Here is a 6,000-nt window from a genome sequence, read left to right as displayed (position 1 = left end):
TGTCAGTCAGTAAAACGACCTTCTCATCCCTAATGGACTTTTATATTAGCCGACAGATCATAACACTCAGAATTTGATATGATAAAATCCAGCCCGAGTGAATGTATTGCTCTTGCAGCCTCGTGGTACAATAAAGCTATCTCTTTGAAGATGGTCACAAATAACATCTGGGCACACAGAGGCTATGGTAACAGTGTCCTGTAAATATTTTGGGAACCTTGATAGCCGCCTAATGGTGGAGATAAAAACGTGTGTCCTTGGTTTATTATGTAGTTCCGCTCACAAACGGATAATAAGCCTCTTTAGTCACTGTGAAAGATTCCTACAAGGCAGTGTCCAGGGATACACAGGACATTCTTTCAACTATATATGCATAAATGGCATTGAGCACAGTTCTCACTGGTTGGGAAATGTCACAGTTGTCTTGAGTAAGGCATTTTTAGCCCCAATTGCTCTGGGGGGAAAAGTTCCTAAAGTTATAGTGCACTTGGGATAAATGTATTGACTATAAATGGATGAAAGCATGTATAATTGTGTTCACATTAGACAAAAGTATATTTTCTGTGCTAAACAGCTCAGGTTCAGATTTGAACCATGACATCAACATACATTATAAATAAATGCCGAGCTCACAGAGAACAGCTACACTCAGTAAAGTAAGGAAAGTGCTTGTGTAGCCAATTTAGAGACTTTTATTTTTTCTCTCTCTCTGAAATAAAACTGAATAAGTATTTTTGTTAGTGATGTCAGGCAGACTTCCTTTTTTTGCAGTTCTGTCAGATTGTACTGGATATAAAAAACATAAATATTTGGCAGAAGTTCCTTATTGTAGAAAATACAGTAAAATCTCACTTTTACATTTATACCACATTGGTGAATTCTCCATTTTGATTGGTAAGAGGGTGTTTTTTTATAACAGCATGGCTGGAGACATTTATTCTGCATTTTTGGAAGGAGTCTCCAGTGGTAGTGTTGTGTAACAGTAAGTTTATAACTATGCGGAGCGACAGCTGCATGGGGATGGCCAGGGGAGGAATGGGCTCTGTGATTCTTCCCCTGGCTATCGGGGGATGTCCAGCTGCCACCACGGACACAGCTGGAGTATTCCAGCATCAAGAGGGCAGTCCTGCAGTGTGTCGGCCAGACACCTGAGGAGCACCACCGATGCTTCCGAACTCCTGTCACTGTTGGTTGATGGCAGAGAAGCAAGATGCAGAATGGATTGTCGAGCTGGTGGTACTAGAGCAGTTCGTCACTCAACTCCTGACAGGAACGGTGGAGGGAGTCCAGTGCCACTGGCCCACTTCCCTCGACAAAGCCATGCAGCTGGTGGAGGATCACCTGGCGGTGGTTCCTGGTCTAGGTGTCTCCCTTTTTTCTTGCTCTCTCACTCTCTCTCTGTGCTACTACTCCCCCAGTTCCACTTCCCCAGAACTAAGGTGCGGGGGCTCCAAAACCAGCCCCCTGAACCCGGTTTCCTCCCGTTTGTACATCCCCCTGTTCCTTCATCTCTGATGTGTCATCTAACTCCCTCTCTCTCTACACAGGTAGAACTATCCATCTCCTCCAGGACCAGGGCAAAGTCTGGGCAGGTCTGCAGGCGCGGTGTGGAAGTTGGTGAAGGTGAAGTGTGTGCACAGGTATGTTCACAAATATCCGATGGTGCCCATCATTATTAAACATCGAGGGCAAAAGCATAAAGTGGGCAGTTAGTCCTCACCTCACCCATTCACTAATTTCAGGCATTAATGATTTCAAGCCTTAGTGACAGAAATGTTTGTGGATGGGTCCTGCATGGTGCGGAATGTGCATGCCATTGTCTGAGGAGGTAGTGCCAGGGCCGTCGACATAAGTTCTGTTTCAGGGGGACATGGAGGGTGGGGAGGGCTCTGCCCCTCCACCCTTTGCAGGGATTCCCCTTGGGGATTTCCCTTTGGGGCAAATGAGACCTTGAGGCGTGCCTTCGACCAAGTGAGAGTAATCGCTGGTCAGCAAATTCAGACTAATGTTGCAGTAACCCACCCATACTTTTCAGTTATTAATGATCAGTTATATTGAGTGGGGCAGCACACTCAAACTAAAGAAGAGATGATCCAGTTGTTGGTCCCAAAAAAGCTGTCAGGAAAGGATAACACACTGAACCATCTAATGGCTTGTTTTTATTGGCTGGGCAATTGGGGTGATGTTCGCAGGTGGGGTGCAGCATGTCAGTGCCAGGGCCATTGACATCAGCTCTGTGTTAGGTGGGACATGGAGGGTGTGGAGGGCTCTGCCCGTCCACCATTTGCCGGGATTCCCCTCAGGTATTTCTCCTTGGAGCAGTTGTGCAACGAGATCCTGAGGCGTGCCTTCAACCAAATAAGGGTAATTGATGGTCAACAAATTCAGTCTAATGTTGCACTAACCCACCTGTACTTTTCAGTTATTAAGGATAGATTATACTGAGTGATGCAGGACACTCAAACTAAAGAAGAGATGACCCAAAGAGCCATCAGAAAATGATATTCCTGGAGGACTGGAGGTAAGTCTAAAAAGTGCGGCCCAATTCTTCCTGGTCCCCTGCAGAGATCATCTCTCACTGTCCCAGAGAGCACAGGTTACCAGGTTGCAGGAGGTATTTTCTAATGTGTTTTCACCTCTACCCAGTTGCTTGAACCTCATAGAACACGCTTTCAGACTCCTCCAGGTGTGGTTGTTCGCATCCGCCCATACCGGTTACTGGAATACAAGAAAAATGTGTTTCGGGATGAGCTCAAGGCTATGCTCAACATGGGGGTAATCGAGGAGTCCCATAGTGACTGGAGCAGCCTGGAGGTCTTGGTACCCAAGGCCGAGGGGTTGGTCCATTTTTTTGTGGATTCAGAAAAGTCAACACAGTGTCTAAATTTGACGCATATCTGCTGCCTTGCATTGATGAACTGCTTGATCAATTAGGCACACCTCACTTTTATTCAGCACTGGATTTAACCAAGGGGTATTGGCACATTCTCTTGACTCCAATGTCTCGTGAAAAAAATGGCCTTTTCCACACCATTTGGTTTACACCAGTTTGTCACACTTCCTTTTGGGTGGCTTGGAGACCCAGCGATGTTTCAACGTCTCATGGACAGAATCCTCTGCCCGCACAATGCATATGCTGCTGCGTATTTAGATGATATAGTCATTTATAATAGTGATTGGCAGTGGCATCTTCAGCATCTGAGAGCTGTCCTGAGATCCTTCAGATGGGCAGGACTCACAGCAAACCCAAAGATGTGTGCAGATGGGCAGGTGGAAGTACAATATCTGGGCTTCCTCTTGGGTCAAGGCCAGGAGTGTCCCAAATTTGATAAAACAGCAGCGGTTGCGGCCAGCCCAAGATCCAATACCAAAAAGGGGGCTAGGCAGTTCCTGGGGATGGCTGATTATTATGGAAGGTTTGTACCTTGTACCTTGTAATTTATTGGACGTCACCAGCCTGCTGACTGACCTCACTAAAAAGGGGGCACCAGATGTGGTCCAGTGGACGGAGCCATTCAAGTGGGCTTTCTGCCAGGTAAAAGCAGTTTTGTTTGGGGGCCCACTGTTGCATTCACCTGACTTTTCTTTCCCTTTTGTTCTGCAGACTGATGCATCAGGCAGAGGGTTGGGGGCCATTTTGTCCCAGGAGGTGGAGGGAGGAGCACCCTGTGCTATACATCAGGCGGAAACTCTCAGTGAGGGAGGCCAGGTGCAGCACGATAGAGAAGAACTGTCTGGCCATTGAGTAGGCGGTCCTCAACCTCCGGTACTACCTACTGGGGCACCCTTTCACCCTGTGTTCAGGTCATATCCTGCTCCAATGAGGTGATTTATGTGTGTCTCTTTGTGGTTTTAGTGGACTCCCGTAACCCGTGAACAAGAGAGAGACAGAATGCGAGACTGCATTGCAGAGCCTGCGAAACACACACCTACACCCACACACACATACACACGCGCCAAGAAGCATGCACTTGAACCTGACAGAGCACAAGTGGCGATTGTTTTTCTGTTGAGTTTTGAAAGGATGCTGAAAAGCACACACTGAATAAACACAAGCCTGGAGATCTGCTAAAATTCCAACTGTCTCCTGAGTCTTCCTCTACACCTTCCCACACCAGGGTCCTACAAGCTACTAAAAAATAAGTAATAACAGCAATTAACTCATTTTGCTGACATCCCACAACATTAAATTTAAGTATAAATGGATAAAAAAAAGTGTCATTCTTTAATTAATAATAAAATTGAAATTGTTGGCAAATTCCCTTGGTAAAGAGGAATAAAACACTTTATACCATGCTGTTACTGGAAAATAATCAGTTCATAATAATCAGTCATAATAATCAGTTTCATTATATAATAATGAAGTGCAGACACACCTCATTAGAAACACTGCTGCATTTGACATGATAATGAAGTGATATAGAGATGTTTAGTAGTGATGAAAACATATTCCATGATCCAACACCTCAAGAGTCAACTTTACTGTAAGCGACGGATGTTTTCTCTAACAGATGAGCCTCTGCATTACCAGATAACATTAACATTATCAGAATTAATAATTCAGTGTTGTGTTTCTCAGTTGTGGGGAAAAAAGGATGACACACACAGTCTTACATCATAAGTATTCAATTAAAATCAAATAAAGTAGGTGTGTTTACTTCCTCAATAACTGTATAACTGTCATTCCTAGTATTAAAACTTTAATTCTATCCATATTTGAGGTTTACAGAAGTAATATCTGGAGTTGTTTGTGTCAAAATAACATGTAAATCACATTTTATTGTTAACGCACCATGCGCAGTCCAGTGTGTCATAGTTTAAACCTTCAGAAATGAGAACCAACTTCTACAGCAAGAGCTGTAGCCTTCAAAATTCACCCATCAATTTAATTCCTCAGCACTATCCCAGGAAACTCATATAGTGTCAGTGACTCTAAATTCACCAGCTGTGTTCCTCTTAACACTTTTAATGTTAATGTTTAAAGCTTAAAACTCTGTATTATGTTGCCGTAGGTGTCAAGTGCTATTTGTATGTGTGTGTTTCCTGTATCTCATTTTAATTTTGTAATTATTCAATTCAGTTCAATTTTATTTGTATAGTGCTTTTAACTATGGACATTGTCACAAAGCAGCTTTACAGAAATAAATACATTCAAATTAAATTAAACCAAAATAAATTGTAAATATGTGAATGTATCTCTAATGAGCAAGCCAGAGGTGATGGTGGAGAGAGAGGGAGAGATTGTTAGGTAAGCTTTTGTCTTGTAATGGTAATGTCCTTTACACATTCCTCAACTTTATTAATCTGGTGTCTGTCATCTGACTTTGCAGAAACATACAACTGTGTGTCATCAGCATAACAGTGGAAGCTAATACCATGTTTACGAATAATTTTGCCCAGAGGTAGCATATATAAAGAAAGAGCAGTGGGCCTAAAACAGAGCCTTGTGGAACACCAAACTTTACCTTAGTATGCATATAGAAGTTACCATTTACATCTGCAAACTGATAACGATCAGTTAAATAAGACTTGAGCCAGGAGAGGGCCGTTTACTTAACGCCTACTACATTTTCTAGTCTATCAAGGAGAATAGCATGATCAGTGGTGTCAAAAGCTGCACTAAGGTCAAGCAATACGAGGAAGGAGACACAACTCTGACCAGAGGCCAGTAGTAGGTCATTTACCACTTTAACCAGCGCTGTCTCTGTGCTATGATAAGGCCTAAATAATGACTGATACATTTCATGAATGTTGCTCCTGTGTAGGTATGAGCATAGCTGCTATGCTACAACTTTTTCTAGGATCTTGGAGATAAAGGGGAGGTTTGGTATTGGCCTACAGTTAGACAGCTGACAGGGGTCAAGGCCAGGTTTTTTAATCAGAGGTTTGATAACTGCTAGTTTAAAAGATTTAGGTACATAGCCAATGCTAACGGAAGACCTGATTATCTTTAGAAGACGTTTTATTGTTTCCGGAATTATCTTTTTGAAGAAACATGTA

The sequence above is a fragment of the Pangasianodon hypophthalmus genome, chromosome 1, assembly GCF_027358585.1.
Source record: "Pangasianodon hypophthalmus isolate fPanHyp1 chromosome 1, fPanHyp1.pri, whole genome shotgun sequence".
NCBI classification, from domain to species: Eukaryota; Metazoa; Chordata; class Actinopteri; order Siluriformes; family Pangasiidae; genus Pangasianodon; species Pangasianodon hypophthalmus.
Note: the sequence above shows the minus strand (reverse complement) of the source record.